General features: G+C 39.4%; 1 pseudogene; it reads left to right on the top strand.

The window, feature by feature from the left end:
- The first annotated feature begins 979 nt into the window (after nt 1-979).
- Nucleotides 980-23577, top strand: LOC118569850 (annotated as a pseudogene).
- The last annotated feature ends 3997 nt before the right edge of the window (nt 23578-27574 follow it).

Raw genomic sequence — 27574 nt, 5'->3', positions numbered from 1 at the left:
ACAGAGAGAAAGGGACACAGAGAGAGACACAGAGAGAAAAGGGGACACAGAGAGACCATGTGGAGGGGAAAGGGGAGAGAGAAGGAGGAAGGGAGGAAGGGGTGCAGAGAGGGCCTGTCTGCTTTTTAGGCTGGCCCATGTCCCAGGATTATGACATAAAGACAAAAGTCTTACAGAAAGCCCCATAGGAAGCAATTTGATTGGCGTGGTTTTGTAGTAGAAGTAAAGGTGGGTTTTATTATAGGGAGGATGAATAAGGGGCTGAAAGATGCCTTTATGAGGCTGTCTAGTTTTCTTCCTTCCTTTCTGCCTGTCTTCCTTTACTTCCTCCTTTCTCTCTCTTCTTCCTTCCTTCCTTCCTTTCTTTCTCTCTGTCTCTGTCTCTGTCTCTCTGTCTCTCTCTCTCTGTTGAAATTCTATGAAAAATTAAGGAAGGTAGAGTGTAGTAATTTAGCTTAAGAAAAAATGTTTAGGAATAAGATAAGCTACATGACAGAGAAACTAGGTACTTAATTTTCTAACTGTGGGGATATAAATATAAAATCCTGGGGAAAGATCAGAGAAAAAGAAAAAAAAAATGGTCAGAAAAAAAAGATTTCTGTGGAAGCTTGTGGCCTGGGAACAGCTAAAATGCTAAGTCCAAGCAGCAAAAGAAAGAGATTTCCCCTGAGGCAAATATGGATGAAGAATTAGTTTCCTCTTGGCCATGAAACCAAAGTTTAGAGAACATAAGTTTTGGGAAAAACTTAGCAATCTCTCTGTGTCTAAGAAACTAAAAAGGTCTTTAGGTCTTTGCTTCTCAGTGATTTCTCTCCTGTAAAGGCAAAATTAAATTCATCTGTTAGACATTTATGGGAAAATCACCTGTGGTTCACTCTAAGAAGAAACAACAAACATCTGTGCTAAACTCTGTCTTTTTTCTCAAGCCAGGAGAAGCAGCAGTCGGAACCCCCTGGTGTTAGAAAGAACTTAACCACAAATGCTTGGAAGAGTGCAGGCTGCGAGCCGCAAAGAGCCAAAGGAGCTGCTTCCCTTGATAGGAGGGGCTGCAGATAAGGAGAAGGGAGCGCTGAGCCTTCGGCTGCCGTGGAGCTGTGGCTTCAGGGAGAGAATATATCAGAATGAAAAGGTCACTCATAATTGCTCTAGCACAAAGATTCCTGAAGCAATGCAAACCCTCTCTGTTAGCATTGTATTTTGCTTCTAACCAGCAACTGAGAAGCAATTAGCAAGGAGCCTGGGAGCCAGCACCTCTAAGCTTGAGAGCATTCTGGGGATACTAAGATTCCTACAGTGATCAGGCAACTTCAAGAGAGGCAGTGCTCTACTGGGAAAAACTGAGGCAGAACTGGGATAGAAGCCTCTACCTTCAGAAACAGTCAGCATAGAAAGAAACTAAACCAGGAGACGTCTGGGAGGGATCTCTCTGTAGGGGCTGAAGGAAAGCTTTGTTTTGAATATTTTCACTAACTGGCTGGGACAAATGAGATGCCAGCCTCAATGCATGCTAATGAGGCAGGGGTTATTGTGATCTGGAGCCAGTATCAGATGAGAGAGAAATACCTAGCAAGGCCAGCTCATGGAGAACAAAAATCTCTCAGTTTCCAGTGGCGAAAAAGCAAAAAGCTTGGTTCAAACCCCCCATGCTGAAAGAAGAAATTTGACAAAGCATGTAGGCAGAAACAGAGGTTTGCTCAGACCCTAAAAGAAATAAACTTAATGATGCTATGGATCCTGGGAAATATAGAGCATAGAAGCAAGACAGCATAGGGCTTCAGTATGGAGAATGTGCAGACAGATTGGGACAGAAACTTTCAAGTGCTCAGCTTAAAGCATTGCTTTTTTCCAAGTGCTGCTAAAAAGCTTGGGTTTACCTCCTAAAAAACAAACAAGTGATCAAAAGCTTGCCTTCCAGGAGATAATTAAATGATAATACTGTTTATCAAGAAGCCACTTTAAAATCCTTTAAAAAGCAAGAGAAAGCAGTCCATACACAGAACATTGTTTTAGATATGAAGAAACTCATGGGCAAATAAAAAAAAATTATTCTCTTGAACAAACAACCTGCAATCAGTGATTCCTTTGCAAATCTAATAAGAGGACAAGGAAGCAGGCACTCAAAAAGTAATGACTGCTTTATAATAGGTGATCAAGCTTCAAAAAAAAATCTAACCATCGTACAAAATAGACTTGCCTCACTTGAAAGTTGCCTATAAGAAAAAAAAATGCTAAATCAGAATGCTTGCTTAGTGAATGCGCTGTGGTTTGTGAGAAGCTAGTGAATGAAGTGAAAATACTAAATCACAAAAATGTTCTTCCTCAGAGTAATCTAATGAAGAATGTGGTTAACGAACAACATTTATATTTTGACTCCTTTGAATTGTAGCAGATTTAGTAGACAAATAATCTTGCCAGATATATTGGGCTAATAAAAATCTATGAGAAACTTCAGCATTATTAAAAGAACTCATGGCAAATACAACTTTAAAAAATAATAAGAAAGGGAAAAATTGTCTGAGAGTTTGGTGATGAGAGTGGAACAGAGGAATATAAGCTCCAATGACAGTCAACTAGAGGAACAGGATTAAAAAGCAGCGAAATCAATGTTCTTGACATTAAACTTCCATCTGGTAGAAGAATAAGGAGGCTTCTAAACTGCTGAGGAGTTTCAGCAATTTTTTGGTACACAGAGGAACCTGCTGAAATCTGCAGTTATGGAATCCCATTCCACCTTAGCCAATTATCTTCTCCTGATAAGAAATTGTCTGTTGAATTGCCTGCTAAGCAGTTCAGGAACAAGGTATTACTTAGAAGGTTTATCTTCTCATTTCCTTTCTTCCTTTTTGAGTTTGCTATAAATTGAGATAGCTCTTAATAGAGGTTTATAAAAGATCTGGAATGCATAGAGTACTGTTTAGCAACAATATTCACTAAATCCCAGAGTTAACAGAAAGCCATTGCAGAATTAGGCTCTTGTTTTCAACTGTCAGAAGAACTATCAGAATAATATCAAAGAAGACTTAATCTCAGAACTTTACTATAAACTCTGAAATTTAGAAATGATTTTCATACTTCCTGTCTTGCTAAGACAGTCTTTCTAATAGTTTTTAAAAAGTAGTCTTATAGAATGTAAGTTTATATTAGCTTTAGGTATAAGAATATTGCATAACAGACTCCAAGAACAATGAAAACAATTATCCCCCATGATCAAGTAGGCTTCATGCCAGGGATGCAAGAGTGGTTCAACATATGAAAGTCCATCAATGTAATACACCATATAAACAAACTCAAAGAAAAAAACCACATGATCATCTCACTAGATACAGAAAAGGCATTTGACAAAATCCAACACCTCTTCATGATAAAGATCTTGAGCGATCAGGAATACAGGAAACATACCTAAAAATAATAAAGGCAATTTACAGCAAGCCAACAGGAACATCAAGTTAAATGGAGAGAAACTCAAAGTAATAACACTAAAATCAGGAACAAGGCAAGGATGTCACTTCTCCCCATACTTATTCAATATAGTACTTGAAGTTATAGCCAGAACTATAAGACAACACAAAGAGATTAAGGGGATACAAATTGGAAAGGAAGAAGTGAAGCTCTCCCTATTTGCAGATGACATGATAGTATACACGAGTGACCCCAAAAATTCAACCAAGGAACTGATACAGCTTATAAACAACTTCAGCAACACAGCAGAATACAATATCAACACAAAAAAATCAGTAGCCCTCCTATATACAATAGACAAACAGGCTGAGAAAGAAATCAGAGATACATCACCCTTTACAATAGCAACAATTGATATAAAATTCCTTGGGGTTACTCTAACTAAGCATGTGAAGGACCTATATGACAAGAACTTTAAGTCCCTGAAAAAAGAAATTGAAGAAGATGTCAGAAAATGGAAAGATCTCCCATGCTCATGGATAGGCAGGATTAACATAGTAAAAATGGCAATCTTACCAAACGCAATCTACAGATTCAATTGAATCCCCATCAAATTACCAACACAATTCTTCACAGACCTGGAAAGAATAATCCCAGGATAGCCAAAAGAATCCTGTACAACAAAACAACCTCTGGAGGCATCACAGTCCATGACCTCAAGCTCTACTATAGAGCTACTGTAATAAAAACAGCTTGGTACTGGCATAAAACCTGACATGTGGACCAAGGGAATCAAAGACTCTGACATTAACCCGCACACCTATGAACATATGATTTTTGACAAAGAAGCCAAAAATGTACAATGGAAAAAAGAAAGCATCTTCAACAAATGGTGCTGGCAAAACTAGATGTCAATGTATAGAAGGCTGCAAATAGATCCATATCTGTCACCATGCACAAAACTTAAGTCCAAGTGGATCAAAGACCTCAACATAAATCCAGTTACTCTGAAACTGATAGAAGAGAAAGTAGAAAGTAGTCTTGAACACATTGGCATAGGAAATCACTTCCTAAATACAACACCAGTAGCACAGACACTGAGAGAAACAATCAATCAATGGGACATGTTGAAACTGAGAAGCTTTTGTAGAGCAAAGGACACAGTCAACAAGACAAAACGACAGCCTACAGAATGGGAAAAGGTCTTCCCCAACACCACATCTGACAGAGGGCTGATAACCAGAATATATAAAGAACTCAAGAAAATAGACATCAAAATGCCCAACAATCCAATTAAGAAATGGGCTATAGAACTAAACAGAGAATTCTCAACAGAGGAAGCTCAAATGGCTGAAAGACATTTAAGGAATTGCTCAACATTCCTAAATTATCTGAGAAATGCAAATCAAAACGACTCTGAGATACCACCTTATACCTGTGAGAATGATTAAGATCAAAAACACAGAAGACAGATTATGCTGGAGAGGATGTGGAGCAAGGGGAACTCTCCTCCACTGCTGGTGGGAATGCAAGCTTGTACAGCCACTTTGGAAATCAATATGGTGCTTCCTTAGAAAATTGGGAATCCATCTCCCCCAAGACCCAGCTGTAGCACTCTTGGGCATATACCCAAGGAATGCTCAATCATACCACAAGGACACTTGCTCAGCTATGTTCATATCAACATTGTGTGTAATAGCCAGAACCTGGAAACAACCTAGATGCTTGTCACCTGAAGAACGGATAAAGAATATGTGTTATGTATACAATGGAGTACTACTCAGCAGAGACAAACAATAACATTATGAGGTTTGCAGGCAAATGGATGGATCTAGAAAAAATCATCCTGAATGAAGTAACCCAGACTCAGAAGGACAAACATGGTATGTACTCATTCTTAGGTGAATACTAAATGTAAAACAAAGGATGACTATACTTCTACACAACTCCAGGGAGGCTATCTAGTAAAGAGGACACTAAGAAAGACACAGGGATGGCCCAAAGACAGAGAAATGGATGAGATCTATATGAGCAAACTGGATGTGGAGGGGGGTAAAGATTGGCAAGGGTCAAGGGGAAGAGAGCTTAGGGGAGCAGGAGATCCCTGATGTATCAAGAACAGAGAGGGAGAACAAGGAATAACAAACCATGATAAATGAAGACCACATGAGAATAGGAAGAAGCAAAGTGTTAGAGAGGTTCCCAGAAATCCACAAAGATACCTCCACTGTAGACTACTGGCATTGGTCGAGAGAAAGCCCGAATTGACCTAGTCTGGTCATCAGATGGCCAAACACCCTAACTGTCATAGTAGAAATTTCATCCAATGACTGAGGGAAGCTCCAGTGCCCTAGCCAGCAGGGATTCAATGGGGGTGACCCACCTGTGGGAATGAATGAAAGGGAAGGGTGACACAAAGGAGGACAGCAAGACAAGATTCTGATCAAGCTGCCACTTTTTATTTTAATCTGCAAAGCTTATATAGCATAGGAGGGGAAGGGGCAGGAAGGAGGGAAGGGAAAAGGGGCATGTAGAACATGGAAGGGGTGCAACACCTGTGAGGCAGATCATGCAACTGCGAGATGTCAGCTAAGGTCACTGGTCAGGGGCAGTTTATTCTGTTGCTAGGCTACCTGACCATGGAATGCTATTTAGGTTCAGTTGTCATGGCACCTGACTGTGTGATGTTCTCTTATCTTTGGGGGCCTCTGGTTACTGCTCTGGGAAGGGGCTTATGACTTGTTCACTGGCCTAGCTACTTTCCATGGTTCATGTTTGGTTCCTGACATCTTGGTCCCTAACTCTCTAGGCCCCAGGTGGAGCTTCAGGAATCCAATTGTTGAGAAAGAGGAGGGATTGTAAGAGTGAGAATTGTTGAGACCAAGTTTGGAAAAAGCACAGGGACAAATAGCCAAACTAATGGAAGCACAGGGACAAATAGCCAAAATAATGGAAACACATGAACTATGAACCAATAGCTGAGGAGCTCCCAACTGGATCAGGCCCTCTGGATAAGTGAGACAGTTGATTAACTTGAACTGTTTGGGAGGCAGTGGAACCCGGATCTGTCCTTAGTGCCTGAGCTGGCTTTTTTGTACCTGGGGCTTATGCAGGGACACTTTGCCCAGCCTGGAAGGAGGGTCTGGACCTACCTGGACTGAATCTACCAGGTTGAGCTGAATCCCTAGGGGAGTTTTGTCCTAAAGGAGATGGGAATGGAGGGTGAGATGGGGGGAGGTGGGGGTGGCTGGAGGGGAGAGGACAGGGGAATCCATGGCTGATATGTAAAATTAAATTAAATTATAAAATTAAAAAACAAAGGTAAAAATGAGATTCTTTCTAGTGTAAGTTAGTCCTGCTGAGAGTCTTTATATTTCTTCTAAGAAATCTCTCCTAGGCATTTTCTAAGGTAGTCTTATAGAGTTTCCTTATGAATGCAGACTTGTAAGAAGTATAAATAAGTATATGTTCAATGTGAGTTTATGAGGTGTAAATATTGAATGTAAGTCTAAACGTTTAATGTAAGTTTGCAAGAAGTGTAAATGTGTATAGTGATAATAGTTCAATTAAGAGAATTGTAAATATGTTTGGTGATGTTTATACCAGAATTATATTAAGGTTAAAGAACCACAGTTTGGTAAAAAGCTAAGGAAGCCTTTAAGTTGGATATAGTTTATTGAATGCAGTTTGCATCAAGAATTTATTGATTTGATCAGGGCTTTGCACACCTAAAATTGATATAGACATCTTAAGACCAATTCCAGAAAAGATATGCAATCTCTATCATCCTCTACTCCTGTACTGGGAGGTGTCACAGCTATGGAGATCATTGTGGAGATTGTAAGATCAATAGGAATATGGGTCAGACCTAAATTAAGCTCAGTACTCCCTCCTATCAGAGGCTGAGAGCCAAGAACAGGCCGGTAGCTTCTATCCTAAGACAGAGTATACTTGATGGAAAGCATATCTCCATGATGGGTAATAGAAGAAATAACCATAGAGAATGACCTAACAGAGACCTCAGTCTATCTGATAGAGCCTGAGAGACTCTTTAAAAATTGAGTGACCTGTGGGAGCCCACAAAGGTTTTCAAGTGAGATCTGAGCTTGCTTTACACAGCAGCACTGCATTACAGGATGGCTGGACCAGGTCTACGGTCACTAGGTATCTCGAATGGTCTGCACTTGGCTGTGCTGGGAAAGGTCTTTTGCTCCACCCTAGCATTCCTTTAAAAAGCCCTTTAGCCCAGGGCAGTGGTGGTGCAAGCCTTTAATACCAGCACTTGTGAGGCAAAGCCAGGAGGATCTTTGTGAGTTTGAGGCCAGCCTGGTCTACAGAGCGAGATTTAGGACAGGCACAAAGCTACACAGAGAAACCCTGTCTCAAAAAACCAAAAAAAAAAAAAAAAAAAGAGAGTTGGTAACTCAGTCTTTAGCCAGGTGGTGGTGGTGCACGCCTTTAATCCCAGCATAGACAGGCAGATCTCTGTGAGTTTAAGGCCAGCCTGGTCTACAAAGCAGTTCCAGGAAAGGCACAAAGCTATACAGAGAAGCCCTGTCTTGAAAAAACAAACAAACAAAAAAACAAAACAAAACAAAACAAAAGTCCTTTAGTAGAGACAGAAAAGGCTGGTAAGTTTCGACCCAGGCCCTCCCAAGGCTATACTGTAGACAAATTTCTAAACAGACTTATTCACAAAGAAATACAGAGCCAAATACAGAGGTAATAGCCAAAGAGATCAGAGAACTAGCAAAGAACCATTACTATCTTATCTTACAACCTCACCGCCATCAATTCCCCAGAGTAAGTTTCTTCCCATCTAACTTGTGTTTTTATTGCCTTCCTTTTCTGTCTTCTCATTGGCTCTAAGCCCAGCCACCTGACTTCCTTGTCATTGCCTGTCTATACAGACCTCCAGGTCTCTATGGTTTGTACTAGGATTAAAAGCTCATGTCCCTATGCTTGGCTGTGTCCTTGACCACACAGAGTCTCTGCCTGCCATGTAATAGGAATAAGGGCATGTGGTACCACTGCTTGACTCCTTTCAAAGTCTATGTGACCTTACTAGGTGACCTCTGATCTCCAGGACAACTTTACTTATTAACATACAAATAAAATCACATTTCAGCACAATTAAAAGATCATCACATTTCTCCCTTTTATTCTAATAAAAAGGAAAAAGTTATAACTAATATTAGAAAAACTATATACAATAAGTACAATAACTATATACAATATATGTAAGCAATAAATACCTTAACAATATCTAGTCCATTTGTGTTTGACAGACTCAGAGAAAATATTCCATTATCTATCCTATTTTGGTAAGTAATGTGCATGAATCACTCTCTATCCTAACATATTACTAAACAGAGGACTATCTTATAATGTCTTTCAAATTTATACACTTACACCTCTTTAATGAGTTTCTTTTCTGAAATTCCTAACAAGGAAAACTATAACTATAACTATCTAATCCTCAGCTCACTATAACTATAACTATCTAATCTTCAACTCCCTCAGGGACCCAAGAAGGAAATAATATTACCTAATAAAACAGGAAGTACAAACAAGCAACTTCCAAAAAATGTGATTTGACAGAAACTCACTTTTCTGGACAGTCACCTATGGTTTCTCCACAATGTTGGGGCATGATCTTCAGCCTAGAGGCTTAGGATATCTGACAGACTCATTTGTGAAGAAGGATTTACACAAAGCCTACAGTTCAACATCACATTTTATGAGAGTAGTCCATGTACCAGAAACACCTGAATTCCACTACTGTCCTGTCATGATTCAGGATTTAAATTCTGGAAATTGTTGATTTTTTTAAATTCAGCTGTCCATTCTTCTTGGCTTGTTTGTGGCTTCATCTTGGCATCCAATTCTTCTCCACATCCCATTCTTCTTGGCTTGTGGGTGGCTTCCTTTCTTTTATTTAATGCCAAACTACCATTGAGAGGTTAGACTCTGCCAGCCTAGTGACTCTTTCAAGAATAACTGTTTCAGCTACTGTTCCATTGCACACCAGAAGCCATTGCCCCTGTACCTGTTCAGCTGCCTTCAAGGAAAGGGGCAGTGTACCTTTTCTGGATTGCAAAGGCCACTTCAGGGATGGTATCATATTGCCCCAGCCTCAAAGGATGCCTGTTGCTAAAGCCACAACCAAACTTACCTTGGTAAGAATCAGTAGTCCTTTGTTTTGTGTCCTGTCTGTCTATTTTGTCCTGTTCGTCAGCAGTCAATTCAAGGACACTTTGTTGTCCAGCAGCTAACTTTTGCCACAATGAAAGTTAATTCTGTATACAATTTCTTCAATGCCCAGGTCTTCTATGAAGTAGATTGGTGCTGCCAGGAGCCAACATGTCTCATAATCATATAAAAAAGAAAGAATTTCTAAGATATTAAATCATTTTTATTGCCATATTCTGTAGATCTTTGAAGGGTCTGAAGATGACCTGTCTATCTAATATATATCTCTGCTTGACCTTGAAAACATACTTAATGTGACTCCAAGTTCGATTATAATGTCTAACTACTATCATGTCTTTATATCCTAATAGTTGGTAATAATAGCATTCAAGCATCATCAAATTGCATTACATTGTTAAATGAACTGTATAAGATTAGAAATATACATATAGCATTTTCTAACAATATCCATGTCAGTATATATATAATTTGTATACAATATATAAAATCCAATCCAATGTAAAGTATTTAAAGCTAGTAATTGTCTTTTAAAAGTAGATTCAATGATCCATCTTTTTATCTATAACATATAGATATAGAAGATATAGATCTCTTTACTATTCAGTATAGATTCAATAATCTACCCTCTATTCTATTATTTCTATATATCTTTTTTTTTTCAAACAAGGACCTTAACTCTAATCTCTTTTGCTTAGCTCTTTTCCTAACCATTAACACACTTTGTAACCATCTCTCCTAAACAAGAAAAATTACCCCAAACACAAAACCCATTGAAAGACCAAAAATCACCGGCCCCACACCAACCCTTTGGAATGTGGGCATTGTGTTGTTAAAATTGCTTCCTGCTGGTTGTGGGCAGAGGCTTCTTTATTCTGAAAAGAAAAAAAGTTGGGTTAATTGTCAAAGTCTAGAAAAGGTAGCTGTATCATTTGTTGTCCAGTCTCTGCATAATGCCAAAGTTCAGGGATTATCTCAAATCCTTGTTCAAATAGTCTATGAAACTGGATCATCCCTACTAGCCATCTCAAAATTGCTCTGAGCAGTTTGTAGTACAAAGCTGATCTGTAGGTGATGTTTATCATCTTAGTCGTATTGTTATTGTCCATGTGGAATCATTGTTGTGGGGCCCCATCATCTTTCTGGAGACTTCAAATTCAGTGTTAGGCATAGTTGTGATTCCCTGCAGAAAACTGATAGAGACTCAAACACAAAGACACATATAGGCATCTAATTGAAGCCTTTTTTTCCTAGAATAGTTAGTACTCTATATGACCATTAATATCATATATTAATTTGATGTTACATATCAAATTTAAAATATATATTAATCTTATAAATTTGGATGTAAAATTCATACTTTAAGAAAAGTTTAAAAAATCAAAATAGAATCAAAGAATTGAGATTAGTAGCAATAGAATAATCCCCTAATTTTTTCATTTTCTTTTGTCCCATATTAGAAGATGACTCATTCTTCTTACAGAGATTTTGTATTTTCCTTTTAACAACATGCTTGGGTTTAAAGAAGGAGAGAGCCATTCTACAAATCCAAAACCACTTATAATTTTTAATTGAACTGGAACTACAGGGAGACCATTTGTTTTAAGTGCCTTAAGGAAGAGCAGAAACAACCATTTAGAAAGACTTATGAAATTTTATAGATAATATAACAATAGGCATATTTACTCTTTTCCTTGGGACATTTTTTTTCTTGATGATTTGTCCTTTTTCTTCAGCTGTCTCATTTGTCCAGTGTTCTTCAGATTCCTTAGCCTGCATTCTCCTAAAAGACAAAAAGAAAAACCTCCCCCAAAGACTAACTTTGGAGAGGTTCCCTTTTGGCAAGTTATGTCTGATTAAATGAAAAGGCATGTGTTAATGGTATAAGTTAGTTTAAATTGGATGGTCATGCTGGTTGATGAGCTATCACCTCTTATAATTAAGAGTTCTTTCTTGTTCAAATCAAATCTTTATTTATTTTGATGGTATCCACAGCTTATCTTCTCCAGTAGAAACAAAAGCAAAAATCTCATCCCCAACGTAACACATAACCTTGTTTTTATTCTGAGGTCAGCAGGTCCTTAAAGTATATAGGCTGATTTAATTTGGTAGTTTTTTTCTATTATCCAATGTCTCTCTGCAGCTGTTGTTCCTTTCCCATTAGCATTGAGAAAATTCAAAATTAATAGAGCATTATGCAGTCTATTTCTGGGGGTTTTTGTTACACCTTTCTGTTTATTTAGCATATCCTTTAGACTTCTGTTTCATCTTTCTATAACTGCTTGGCCTGTAGGATAGCAGTCTTGATTCTATGATTTTTGGTGATTTGGTTGTGCTGTGGGATATTCTGTATGTTACATGTGATGTGTTGCTCTGATTAGGTAATAAATAAAAGACTGATTGGCCAGTAGCCAGGCAGGAAGTATAGGCAGGACAAAGAGAAGAGAATTGGGGGAAGTAGAAGGCAGAGGCAGAGACCTGCCAGCCACCACCATGACAAGCAAGATGTAAGGTACCGGTAAGCCATGAGCTATGTGGCAAAGTATAGATGAAAAGAAATGGGTTAATTTAAGAAGCCTGCCACATCCATACAGTGTATAAGTAATATAAGCATCTGAGTGATTATTTTATACGTGGGTTGTGGGACAGGGTGGGGGGGAGTTGGTGGTACCTCAAGAGAAGCTCTCCAGCTACAAATGGCACCCAATGGCTTTTATCCTGAGAAACCTGAGATTATTTAAAAACCAATTGCACTTGGGAGGCAGAGCCAGGCTGGTCTCTGTGAGTTTGAGGCCAGCCTGGGCTACGAAGTGAGTTCCAGGAAAGGCGCAAAGCTACACAGAGAAACCCTGTCTCAAAAAACCAAAAACCAAAAACAACAGCTTCCTAGTTGTCTCTCTATAGTTGGTGGTTTCCTGGCTTGTTTGACCAGCAGTATGGTGTGAATGAGGCATCTGCAAGTGGCACATTACTCTGTGTGGTGGATTTAGCCTTTGCTACTAAAAAAAAGTTTTCTGGGTACACACTACTTTGATAGAACTGCTTATGATAGTTGATGGTACACATGGCTCCAGACCCAGAGCTGGCGGTAAACTGTACCTCCACCACTTTGGGAAGCTAGATGGGCAGAGCCAGAAGCCACAGCAGTATTTCAGTCTTACAAATGCTGTGGCTTAAACCAATGGATTCACAATAAGGCAGATTCCGATGGAACAAAACTTTAAATACTTTACAATGTGTGTAAAAATGTGTGTAGGTTTGGAAGAGAGATAAAAAGAAATATATACAGTTATATAAAGAAATATATAGTTTTTAAAAATAAAGTTTTTAAAAAGACAGTAAAGGTAGTATAAAAAATAAGCCACATAAAGATGGATATTACACAGAGACTCTGGATTGTGTTGTCTTTGGGATTTTTAACTACAAAAAAAGATTAAATCATAAAAAGCTGTTGAGTTAAACAAATATGTAAATTTTAAAGGTACCCTGACTTCAAAATTTGGATATAATGATATGTTGCTTTGGAAAAGAGACTCTGCTTTTGTTTCCACAGAAAGCCAGAGACTGTGGATTTGTTCCAGATTAAGATACATCAGGTTTGATCAGCCAAGACCACCTGAAAGGTCTCCAATGACACCATGGCCCAGATGATCCGACATCCAAAACAGTTTCAAGGACATCCAAAACAGTTTCAAGGCAACTGGCTCAAACCATACACCCTCACAGACTACTCCATAGTCCTAAAATCGTCTTTATGTCCCCATAAGATACAGCACCCACTCAGCAGGAAGTAGTAAGAAAAACTACACCCAATTTCCCAAGTATATCAAGCTAGCTTTGGAGATGGAATTGGCTCACTCCTTCTCTAAACCCAGACATATTGCTTAAAAAAAAAAAAAAAAAAAAAGCCCTCTCTCTGGTGTGGGACAGAAAAAAAATCAATATTATTATTTAAAACAGGTTAATTATAAATGTAATATCTTTCTAAAGAAGAAAAGGGGATATGATATAGATATGATAGGATAAAAGGGTAAATTGCTGAACCTACTTTTAAAGAGCAACAACTTGTTTAAAATGTTTTACAATGATATAGATTTTAGTTTATTGATACAAACTTAAAGTTAATTTTGTTATACTGTGTGTGTATTTCTACTCTTGTTTAAGGTATTATGTTTGTACACTTCATTTAAAATTGTAATGGATAATTAAAAAATAGATTAATAATTAGTTATTGTGATATTATGATAATCATGCTCATAGCCATGTTAGCTAAGTCTTCTAGGTATACATATATATATTTCTGATAGATAGATAATCTTCAAATACTTCAAAGACCAAAAGAATATGGCATTTAAAACATTTTTAAAACATAGACTTTCTGGACAGTGAGGCATGTCTGCTCCTGGCAGCACTGATTTACTTCAGAGAGGAGGATGGGCATCAAAGACACTCTATATAGAGTTTATCTTCACTTTGGCAAAAATAGCCATTTGGGCAAGAAACTGTTCTTGCCTGGACTGCTTGATCAACTGGACATGCAGGAGCCATAGGAAGGTGACCACTGAACTTTGCTTGGTGAAATGGTCCTCCTGGTTCTCGCTTTGCAGAGGAAAATGCCAGACATTCTACAGAACACAGAGAGAAATGACTGAGAGACTCTAGCCCTGTGGGCTGAAGACAGATGTCCAAACTTTAAAAAAGAACATTGGAGGCGCTGCTTCTGGTCATGTTGGTGGTCTGAATTGAAGTGCTGTGACTAGGGAAAAATTGAAACAATTCTGGAACTGCAATGGTGCTATCATGAGGAAAAGGAATGGCTCATGGGTGTCATGGCCAAGGAGATGCTCACTAAGAAGTCCATGCTACAGTACCAAATCAATTCCAATCACCGCACTCGGGACATGCAAGATAGGTACATGGAGATCAGTGGGAACCTGAGGGATTTATATGATGATAAAGATGGACTGCGAAAGGAGGAACTCAGTGCTATTTCAGGGCCCAATGAATTTGCTGAATTCTATAACAGACTCAAACAGATAAAGCAATTTCATCGGAAGCACCCAAATGAGATCTGTGTGCCAACATCAGTGGAATTTGAGGAGCTCCTGAAGGCTCAAGAGAATCCAAGTGAAGAGGCACAAAACTTGGTGGAGTTCACAGATGAAGAGGGATATGGTTGATACCTTGCTCTCCATTGCAGTGGATATCACTATATAAATAAAGTGCTGAGGCCAGTAGCCAGGCAGGAAGGATAGGGTAGGCAGGACAAGGAAGAGGAGAAGGCTGGGAACAGGAAGGCTGGGAGGAGACACTGCCAGCAGCTGCCAGGAAAAGCAACATGTAAAGACAACGGTAAGCCACAAACCACGTGACAAAGTATAGACAAACAGAAATGGATTAATTTAAGAGTAAGAGCTAGACAATGGTAGGCCTGAGCTAATGACCAAACAGTTTAAATAATATAAATGTCTGTATGATTATTTTATACATGGGTTGTGGGACCACAGGGGCTTGGTGGAACCTGGAGACAAGCTCTCCAACTACACGCCATGACTGCTACCTTAAGTATATTAACCTGAAGGCGTCTGAGAAGCTGGATTACATCACATACCTGTCCATCTTTGACCATTCATTTGACATTCCTAAAGAAAGAAAGTGCAGAGTATAAGAGATACCTGGAAATGCTGCTGGAATACCTCTAGGATAACACAGATAGAGTGAAGCCCCTTCAGGATCAGAATGAGCTCTATGGGAAGATTCAGACTGACTTTGAGAAGTGGGATAATGGTACCTTTCCTAGATGTCCAAAAGAGACAAGCAGTGCCCTGACCCATGTTGGAGCCCATCTTGACCTCTCTGCAATCTCCTCCTGGGAGGAGTTAGCCTCCCTGGGTCTGGAGAGGTTGAAATCTTCACTGTTAGCTTTAGGCCTGAAGTGTGGAGGGACCCTAGACGAGCAAGCTCAGAGGCTTTTCAGCACCAAAGGAAAGTCCCTGGAGTCACTCAACACCTCTCTGTTTGCCAAAAATCCCAAATAAATAAATGGTAGAAAAAGAGACACTGACTCCCATCTGGACCAGAGGAGAGTGCCTGGGGTTATAGTCAGAGAGGCAACTACCCCTGGGTCCCACCACTGGACACAAGCACTCCTGGGAGGACAGGCCCAACCTGGCCCCAGTTTTTGACCATTTGGCTGGCCCTGTGGGAAGGCTCCCCTTTTCCAAGACTGCAGGCAGACCCTGCAGTCTCCACACCCTGCCCCCACACCAATCTGCCAGAGAACCCAAACACTTCCTGAGAATCAGAGACCAGCCCCCAGCTTCCATCCTGCCCTGGAAATCCCATCTGGACCAGAGGTGAGTGCCCGGGGTCACACCCATAGAGGCCCACACCTGGATCACAGCCCGAGGTACCAGCCACTCCAGGGAAGACGTGCCCAACTGGGCCCCAGGTTCTACCCATAGGGCAGGATCCCATATCCCCACTGGGAAGGTTCCCCCTCTCCAAGATCCTCTGGTGAACCCTACAACCTCCACACCCTGCCCCAACATCCATCTGCCCGACACCCCAACCACTTCCTGAGACTTAGAAACCAGACCCCAGCTTCCATCCTGCCCAGAACTCCCATCTGGACCAGAGGAACTGCCATCTGGACAAGAGGAACACCCATCTGGACAAAGTAAGAAGATCTCAGGGACTTCCCAAGACTCAGAGTCCAGCGCCCCCCCCCCCCAGCTCCTATCAGGCTAGCACTATCATCTGGACCAGAGCTTCCATCTGGACCAGAGAAAGGCTCCCTAAATCTGTCAGCTCTCTCTGGACCAAGTACACTGATAAGACCAAGAACGAACCCACAAGGAGATGGGCAGATGTCAAGGCAGAAGTACATACAACAAAATAAAGAGCAATACAGCATCACCAGAACCTAGCCCTTCTCCAACAGCTAGACCTGAACATCACAGAATGGAAGAAGAAGAAAACAACCTTGTTAGTAACATCATGAAGAGGCTAGAGCCTTATATAGAAGAAACAAAAAATAAAGTGGAGGAAGAAACAAACAAAAAATGGGAAGAACACTATAAAAAACTAGAGGAAAGGACAATTAAAGCAGAAGAAAACAATACATCTTTGAAAGAAAATCATGAAAAAGCAAGGTGACAGTCCAAGACCTGAAGAGGGAAATAGAAAAAATGAAGAAGACACTAACAGAAGGAATGCTGGAAATAGAAAATCTGAGTAAACAAACAGGAACTTCAGAGGCAAGTATAACCAACACAATGCAAGAGATGGAAGAGAGGATCTCTGGTGTTGAAGATACGGTAGAAGAAATAGATTCATCAGTCAAAGAAAACACTAAAACCAACAAAGTTATGACCCAAAATGTCCAAGAAATTTGGGACACCATGAAAAGACCAATCCTATGAATAATAGGGATAGAGGAAGGAGAAGAACACCAACTCAAAGGCATAGAAAATATATTTAACAAGACCATAGAAGAAAACTTTCCCAACTTAAAGAACAAAATGCCTATGAAGATACAAGAAGCCTATAGAACACCAAACAGACTATAACAAACAAAAAAGAGCCTCTCGCCACATAATAATTAAACAACTAAATGTACAGAATAAAGAAAGAATATTAAGGGCAGCAAAGGAAAAAGGCCAAGTGACTTATAAAGGCAAAACCATCAGAATAACACCAGATTTCTCAATGGAGACTTTGAAAGCCAGAAGGCCCTGAACAAATATAATGCAGACACTAAGAGACCATGGATGCCAGCCTAGACTAATATACCCAGCAAAATTTTCAATCATCATAGATGGAGTGAACAAGACCCTGCAAGACAAAACCAGATTTAAACAATACTTATCCACAAACCCAGCCCTACAGAAAGCACTAGAAGGAAAATTCCAACCTAAGGAAGTCAGATGCACCCATGAAAACACAGGCAATAGATAACAGCACAGCAATAAACCCCAAAGAAGAGAAGTACACACACACTACCACCAAAAAATAAAAATAACAACAGGAATGAACAATCACTGGTCATTAAAATCCCTTAATATCAACGCACTTAATTCACCTATAAGAAGACACAGACTAACAGAATGGATACAAAAACAGGACCCAACTTTCTGCTGCATACAAGAAACACACCTCAAATTCAAAGACAGACAGCTCCTAAGAATAAAAGGCTGGGAAAAGACTTTCCAATCAAATGGTCTTAAGAAGCAAGCTGGTGTAGCCATCCTAATATCCAGCAAAATAGACTTTAAATTAAAATCAATCAAAAGAGATGATGAAGGACATTACATACTCATCACAGGAAAGATCCACCAAGATGAAGTCTCAATTCTGAACATTTATGCCCCAAACACAAGGGCACCCACATATGTAAAAGAAACATTACTGAAGCTTAAATCACATGTAAAACTCCACACATTAATAGTGGGAGACTTCAACACCCCACTTTCACCTCTGGACATATGGGCCAAATTGAAACTTAACAGAGCCATAATGGACTTACCTGATGTTATGGCCCAAATGGACTTAATCGATATCTACAGAACATTCCACCCAAACATAAAAGAATATACCTTCTTCTCAGCACCCCATGGAACCTTCTCTAAAATGGACCACATACTTGGCCACAAAGCAATTCTCAACAAATACAAAACAACTGGAATAACCTCCTGTGTTCTATCAGACCACCATGTTTAAAGTTAGATTTCAACAACAGAAAAAACTACAGAAATCCTACAATCTCATGGAAACTGAATAATGCTCAACTGAATCACCAATGGGTTAAGGAAGAAATAAAGAAAGAAATTAAAGACTTCCTAGAGATAAATGAAAATGTATACACCACATACCCAAACTTATGGGATACTATGAAAGCAGTGCTAAGAGGGAAGTTCATAGCACTGAATGCCCACATAAAGAAGCTGGAGACATCTCATGCTAGTGACTTGACAGCATACCTCAAAGCCCTTGAAGAGGAAGAAGCAATGTTTCCCAGGAGGAACAGACGCAAGGAAATTATCAAATTGAGAGCTGAAATCAATAAAATAGAAATAAAGAGAAAAATACAAAGATTAATGAAACAAAGAGTTGGTTCTTTGAGAAGATCAACAAGATAGACAAGCCCTTATCCAAACTAAACAAAAGACAGAGAGAGAGCATCCAAATTCACAAAACCAGAAATGAAAAGGGGGACATAACAACAGACTATGAGGAAATCCAGAGAATCATCAGGTCATACTTCAAAAACCTCTACTCCACAAAACTGGAAAATCTAAAAGCCATGGATAATTTTCTGGATAGGTACCACATACCTAAGTTGATCAAGACCAGATAAACCATTTAAATAGTCCAATAACCCCTAAGGAAATAGAATCAGTCATTAAAAGTCTCCCAACCAAAAAAAAAGTCCAGGACCAGATGGTTTCAGTGCAGAATTCTACCAGATCTTCAAAGAAGACTTAATACCAATACTCTTTAAATTGTTCCACACAATAGAAGCAGAAGGAATATTACCAAACTCCTTCTCTGAGGCTACAATTACCCTGATTCCTAAACCAAACAAAGATGCAACAAAGAAAGAGAACTACAGACCAATCTCCCTCATGAACATTGATGCAAAAATACTCAATAAATTTCTGGCGAACAGACTCCAAGAACACATCAAAACAATTATCCATCACGATCAAGTAGGCTTCATCCCAGGGATGCAAGGGTGGTTCAACATATGAAAGTTCATCAATGTAATACACTATATAAACAAAATCAAAGAAAAAAAACACATGATCATTTCACTAGATGCAGAAAAGGGAGTTGACATAATCCAACACCCCTTCATGATAAAGGTCTTGGAGCGATCAGGAATACAGGGAACATACCTAAACATAATAAAGGCAATCTACAGCAAGCCAACAGCCAACATCAAATTATATACCACTCAAAGCAATACCACTAAAATCAGGAACAAGGCAAGGCTGTCCCCTCTCCCCATACTTATTCAATATAGTACTTGAAGTTTCAGCCAGAACAATAAGACAACATAAAGAGATTAAGGGGATACAAATTAGAAAGGAAGAAGTCAAGCTTTCCTTATTTGCAGATGACATGATAGTATACATGAGTGACCCCAAAAATTCAACCAAGGAACTGATACAGCTAATAAACACCTTCTGCAAGATAGCATGATACAAGATCAACTCAAAAATAATCAGTAGCCCTCCTATATACAATAGGCAAACAGGCTGAGAAGGAAATCAGAGATACATCACCTTTTAAAATAGCCTCAATGATATAAAATACCTTGGGGTTACTCTAACTAAGCATGTAAAGGACCTATATGACAAGAACTTTAAGTCCTGCAAAAAGAAATTGAAGAAGATGCCAGAAAATGGAAAGACCTCCTATGCTCATGGATAGGCAGGATTAACATAGTAAAAATGACGATCTTACCAAAAGCAATCTACAGATTCAACACAATCCCCATCAAATTACCAACACAATTCTTCACAGATCTGGAAAGAATAATACTCAACTTCATATGGAAAAATAAAAAACCCAGGATAGCCAAAAGAATCCTGTACAATAAAACAACCTCTGGAGGCATCACAGTCCATGACCTCAAGCTCTACTATAGAGCTACTGTAATAAAAACAGCTTGGTACTGGCATAAAAACCAACATTTGGACCAAGGGAATCAAAGACCTTGACATTAACCTTCACACCTATGAACATATAATTTTTGACAAAGATGCCAAAAATGTACAATGGAAAAAAGAAAGCATCTTCAACAAATGGTGCTGGCATAACTGGATGTCAATGTGTAGAAGGCTGCAAACAGGTCCATATCTGTCACCATGCACAAAACTTAAGTCCAAGTGGATCAAAGACCTCAACATAAATCCAGTTACTCTGAACCTGATAGAAGAGAAAGTAGGAAGTACTCTTGAACACATTGGCACCAGAGATCACTTTCTAAATATAACACCAGTAGCTCTGACACTGAGAGAAACAATCTATCAATGGGGCCTGTTGAAACTGAGAAGATTTGTAGAGCAAAGGACACGGTCAACAAGACAAAGTGACAGCCTACAGAATGGGAGAAGTTCTTCACCAACCCCACATATGACAGAGGGCTGATATCCAGAATATATAAAGAACTCAAGAAATTAGACATCAAAATGCCCAACAGTCCAACTAAGAAATGGGCTATAGAACTAAACAGAATTCTCAACAGAGGAAGTTCAAATGGCTGAAAGACATTTGAGGAATTGCTCAACATCGCTAATTATCCAAGAATTGCAAATCAAAACGACTCTGAGATACCACCTTACACCTTTCAGAATGGCTAAGATTAAAAACAAAGAAGACAGCTTATGCTGGAGAGGATGTGGAGCAAGGGGAACTCTCTTCCACTGCTGGTGGGAATGCAAGCTTGTACAGCCACTTTAGAAATCAATATGGTGCTTCCTTAGAAAATTGGGAATCCATCTCCCCCAAGACCCACTCTTGGGCATATACCCAAGGAATGCTCAATTATACCACAAGGGCATTTGCTCAGCTACGTTCATATCAGCTTTGTTTGTAATAGCCAGAACCTGAAAACAACCTAGATGCCCTTCAAATGAAGGATGGATAAAGAAAATATGGTACATATACACAATAGAAAACTACTCAGCAGAGAAAAACAATGACATCATGAGGTTTGCAGGCAAATGGGTGGATCTAGAAAAAATTATCCTGAATGAGGTAACCCAGACTCAGAAGGACAAACACGGTATGTACTCACTCATAGGAGGATACTAGATGTAAAACAAAGATGACTAGACTGCTACACAACTCCAGGGAGGCTACCTAGAAAATGGGACCCTAGGAAAGACCCAGAGATCACCCAATGACAGAGAAATGGATGAGATCTATATGAACCACTTGGATGATAGTGGGAGCAATGAGGGGCAAGATTTGAGGGAAAGAAAGCTTAGAGTGAGGAAAAAAAAATTAGAGATACATTTTACAATTGCAAATTGCTGACTTTGCTTCTGTAAACTTGCTTGCGTTAGACACTGACCCATCCTCTCCCTGGAAATAAGTAAAAAGTTTCAGAGCCCAGCTTTCGGCCTTGGGACAAGGTCTGCAATTATAGATTAAAATAATAATAAGTCCCTGTTTAAAAAAATTCCTCAAAGAGGACCCAAGATAAGGACCATCTGGTGAGTCCAGCAAACTAGGTCAAATGTCAGCCAATCACAAGCCTATAACTATGCGATCTCCCCTCCAGAGTAACCGCTCCCCCTAGACCTCCCCGAGCCAACCAGTTTACGACTAATGTTACAAAATTTCCCATGTAACAAAATGATTGCTGAAATATATGATGATTTTTAAATTGGGCCAAACCCGGGGCACCTGGTATCTTATGCTAATTTTGTAATTTCTGCCTTTAAAAATGCTTGTGACCGCTGCTCCGGGCTCTCTGACTGACCAGGACAGAGAGCCCACTTGCGCCAGTGCTGAATACATTCCTCTTGCGTGTTGCATCTGCTGGTTTGGAATCTTGGTTTCTGGGGGAGCCCTCTCGCAGACGAAAGTATCCCAGGGCTCTGGGGTCTTTCAAGAGGTGCAGGAGATACCAGCTTGACCAAGAACAGAAAGGGAGTACGAGGAATAACAGCCCATGATAAATGAAGACCACATGAGAACAGGAATAGGCAGAGTGCTAGAGAGGTCCCCAGAAATCCACAGTGATATATCCTCTGTAGACTGCTGGCAATGGTTGAGAGAAAGCCTGATCTGACCTCGTCTGGTGATAAGATGACTAAACACCCTAACAGTCGTCTTGGAACTCTCATCCAATAACTGATGGAAGTAGATGCAGAGATCCTCAGCCAGGCCCCAGATGGAGCTCCATGTGTCCAACTGTATAGAAAGAGGAGGAACTGCAAGAGCGTGAATTGTTGAATCCAAGATTGCAAAAAGCACAGGGACAAATAGCCAATTGAATGGAAGGACATGAATTATTAACCAATTGCTGTGGAGCTCCCAGCTACATCAGGCCCTCTGGATAAGTGAGACAATTGAATAGCTTGATCTGTTTGGGAGGCACCAGGCTGTGGGACCAGGACATGTCCTTAGTGCATAAGCTGGCTGTTTGGAACCTTGAGCTTACACAGGGACACATGCTCAGCCTGGAAGGAGGGAACAGGACTGAATCCACCAGGTTTAAATGAATCCCTAATGGTGTCTTGGTCCTGGAGGACATGGGAATGGAGGGGAGGGGCTTGGTGGAGGGTGGAAGTGAGCAAAGGATGGGGGAGTACAGGGGAACCCATGTCTGATGTATAAAATTAAAACACATAATAAGAAAAAAGAAAAAAGAAAGAAAAAGAGACACTGAGAGGAACAAAGATATTGCTTTCCTGGAAGCTCAGATCTATGAATAGGTGGAGATTCTTGGGGAACAGGACAGCTCACTCATGAAAACGTGCAGTGCAAGCAAGCCAGGATAGGAGAAGAGCAAGAGGAGGAGGAGGAAGAGCAGATCAGCGAGAAAGTTAAGACGAAGAGAATGAGATCATTTACAACCCCCAAAACCTGCCTCTGGGCTGGGATGGCAAACCCATCACCTACTGGCTGTATAAGCTCTATGGCCTGAACATCAACTACAACTGTGAGATTTGTGGAATCTACACCTACCGAGGGCCAAAGGCCTTCCAGTGGCACTTTGCTGAATGGCGTCATGCTCATGGCATGAGGTTGAGCATCCTAAACACTGCCCACTTTGCAAATGTGACCCAGATCGAAGATGGTGGGCCAAGCTGAAACTTGTGGGCCAATCTGAAACTGCAGAAGGCTTCAGAACCATGGCAGTCTGACACCGAGGAACAATATGAAGATTCCAGTGGCAATGTGAACAAGAAGACGTATGAGGATCCAAAAAGACAAAGACTGCTCTAATGGTTGGCCGTGCCCAGGCTCCCCTGAGATCTGCCTTTTCTATTTTTCCAGACCAAATGCTCTGAAAATACTTTTTGCTATGTAGTCTTGAGTCTAGTGTGCATCTTGTAGAAACAAGACATGCTGGCAGATGGCAGACTTGAGATGTGTTTATCTTTGTTTATATTAAAAAGATCTGGGAAAAGAAAACTAGAAAATAAAAGAACATTGGATGACTGTCCTGGCAGCCAGCTGTCTCTGTCTATTGTTGCAAGACTCCTGAAAGTTGCTTGTAGCCTTCTCCCATTTCTCAGGTAATATTATATCCTTCTGAGGTCTTTGAGGTAGTCAAAGCTAGATAGTTACAATTTTCCTTAGTTATGATAAAAAATAAGCTGGATATAAAACCTTAGACTCACAAGTATAAAATAGATAGGTTATCTTCTTTAATTTTGCCAAATAAACTAGTTATTATAAATAGACTAGATATTATAACTGTAATTATTGCTTGATAATTGTTTTGTTATCTGTAATTTTACTATGTGGAAGTTAAAACCTTCCTTTTAGGAAGGAAGAAAAGGGGAAGTGCTGTGGGATGTTCTGTATGTTATGTGTGGTATGCTGCTCTGATTGGGTAATAAATAAAACACTGATTAGTCAGTAGCCAGGCCAGAAGTATAGGCAGGACAAAGAGAAGAGAATTGGGGAAAGTGGGAGGCGGAGGCAGAGAGTCCTGCCAGCCACCGCCATGACAAACAAGATGTAAGGTACCGGTAAGTCACAAGCCATATGGCAAAGTATAGATTAATAGAAGTGGGTTAATTTAAGATAGAAGAAGGAGATAACAAGAGGCCTTCCACGGCCATACAGTTTATAAGTAATGTAAGTGTCTGAGTGATTATTTTATACGTGGGTTGTGGGACCGTGGGGGCTTGGTGGCACCTGGAGAGAAGCTCTCCAGCTGCATTGTTGTTCTTCATGGGAACCTTAAATTCTACTGTCATGATGACTCTTCCCCTTCACCTCTCTACATTATCCAGTCAGCTTACCAGAAAGAGCATCGTGATCTTTACTGCTGCTTGGTGGAGATTTTTAACTCGTGAATCTTGACCCAAACTCTTTGAGTTCTATGTCTCCTGCACAACAGCCAGTGACAGGCTTTGAAAGGAAATCCAGCTCTGTGATTGGTCTTGATCCTGTCTATCTTGATTTGGAAAGTTTTGCCTGCTACAGACTCAAACTGCCATCCTAGAATGCTAAACAGTGAAACTTAAGGCTTTCAAAGTAAAAAGTGCAAGAGGGTCAGATACTTTTCCTTCTGGTTCTTGTTTCTACATCATCTTTCAAATCTGCTCTGTTCTTAAGAAATTCAAAAGCACAACCAACCATAAGATTACCAAAAAATTACATAACTCTTCCCCAAATCCAATCCCCCTTTATATTACTTAATAAAATCCTCAGCAATGCAAATGATGAAATTTGAAAGTGATTTTCTTCAATTCAAGGCAGCATAAGATGTGTCTTCTGTCCTTAACGAATATTTCTGCTGAGGTGTCACTTTTCTTTTGTCCTTCTTTCTTTGTGTCATCCTTGTATAATTTAGAAATCAAATACTTCTTGAGTTGGAACTTTCTACCAAAAATGAAAATGAGTAAAAAAAAAAAAAAAATTTCAAAAGCATATTATAAGGTTGGTTGAGTGGTGAAACTAGTATGATATCTCTCCATGTTGCTCTTTTCGTTCAGGATTTCTTGGGCTCTGTCTGGGGTTTTGGAGTTTCCACATGTATTTTTGAAGTTTTGTTTTTCTGTTTCTATGATGACTATCATGTAGGATTGCTTTGAATCTGTAAATCACTTTAAGTAAGTTGATCAGTTTCACAAAATTGATTCTGCAAATCAGTGAACGTGTGTGTGTGTGTGTGTGTGTGTGTGTGTGTGTGTGTGATCTTTCCATATGCCAGTGTCTTACCCCATCTCTTCTAGAGATGTAAAGCTTTCATTGTCAAGATCTTTCAACTTTCTTAGTTTTCTCCTAGAATTTGAGAATATTGTGAATGAGGGTGTTCGCTCTTCCCATGATCTCTTTCTTAGTATGTTTGTTAGGCTGTATGGAATGGCTACTAATATTTGTAAGGTAACTGTGCATCCTACTTTTCTAAAATGTTGGTAGTTTCTAATTTTTTTGTGCTGGAATTTATTGTATATTATGTATAATATAATATCAAAAAATAGTAATAATTTGAGCGCTTTTCCTATCTGTATCCTTTCAGTTTCTTTCTTTTGTCTTATTATTCTAGCTACAGCTTCAAGCACTATGTTGTAAAATATGAGGATAGTGGACAACCCTGTCTTATTCCAAATGTAACCAAATAACAGCATTTTTCTCCATTTAGGGTAATATTGGTTGTGGATTTGTCATATACAATCTTTATTATGTTGAGGTATGTTCCCTCCAATCCAAGTTTGTCTAGGACTTTTATCATGAAGCCATGTTGTGTAGGTGGACTTTTCTGTTGTGGCAGCCAGTTCCCAAATAACCACAGAGAGATACCATTAAATGCTCAATCGATAGCTTAGGCTCATTTTTTAGCTAGCTCTTATAACTTAAATAACCTATTTTTATTAATCTATGTGCTGTTCCGAGGCTTGTTTACTTCATGTACATACTTCCCATCCTGCCTGCTCTGTCTCATGGCATCTCCTTGTGAATCCTCAGACTCTGTTCTTCTCCCCAGCATCCTCTCTGCCCCCAAAATGCTGTCTAGCTATTGGCCAGTCAGCTTTTTATTAACAATGAGAGCAACATATTTTCACAGTCTACATAAGGATTATTCCACAGCACTTCTCCTGTTTTGTCTAATTAAACAGGAAGGTTTTTACTTTAAAAGAGTAAATTATATACCACAAAACAGTTATCAATTAAGAATTATAGTTACAATATCTAGTCCTTTTGTGTTTGGCAAAATAGAGAGAATAATCCATCAGCTGTCTTCTGAAGAGTCCAGAGTTCCATACTTAATTTACTTTCTACCATGATTATGGAGAACTGTAACTGTAACTATCTAGTGTTTAATCCCATCAAAGACCTGAGAAGAAAATAATAATATTTCTGAGTAAACAGGAAGTGCATAGAAAGCAACTTCCAAAATTAGAAGATGACAGAAATAATTGGCTGCCTGGACAAACATCCTAGGTTCTTGTGTAACATCAAGGCATCCAACTTTGTCCTACAGGCCTAGTAATCTGACAGATATTTTCAGGGTGTAAGGAATTTTGAAGGACTGTCCTAACTATGTCTTGGCCAAGCTTGGCAGCCACTCTTTTGTACCTCTTGCTTTTCCAGTTTTAAATGTATACTGTCAGCAATTGAGGCAAGTTTTCTTTTCCCAAATGGGTAGTTTTTGCCATAAAGAAAGTAAAATCCATATATAGGTTCTTTGATGCCCATCATTCTCGCTGGAAGTAAATTGGTGCTGTCTGGAGCAGGCACATCTCACTGTCAGGAGTAGCCTTAGGTTATTAAACATGCTGAATGCCATATTCTGTAGATCTTTGAAGTGTTTGAAGACCATCTATATAAATATATCTGTTTAATCTTGAAAAAATTCTAATAGGAATAAATGTTTGATTATTATAGATGACTAACTACTCACCTGTATTTTTAATTATGGCAAATTATAGTATATCAAAAATAACTTTATATTTCTATCAATAAACCAAAATACTTACCAATGTAAAGTATTTTGAGAATAATATTTGATTGAAGTATATTCAATAATTTACCATTTTTCCTATCATTCCTATATCATAACCACCTTTTTTTTTCATTTAGAAAGAGATCTTTGAATTTAAATATTTTGTTTGGCATTTTCTCTGACCACAGCCAATTACAACTTTTAACCAACCCCCATAAACAATAACAATCATGTTAGCCAGGCAGTGGTGCTGCATGCCTTTAATCCCAGCACTCAGGAGGCAGAGCCAGGCAGATCTCTGTGAGTTTGAATCCAGCCTGG

The sequence above is a fragment of the Onychomys torridus genome, chromosome 18, assembly GCF_903995425.1.
Source record: "Onychomys torridus chromosome 18, mOncTor1.1, whole genome shotgun sequence".
NCBI classification, from domain to species: Eukaryota; Metazoa; Chordata; class Mammalia; order Rodentia; family Cricetidae; genus Onychomys; species Onychomys torridus.
This window is presented reverse-complemented; position numbering and strand designations above follow the sequence as displayed.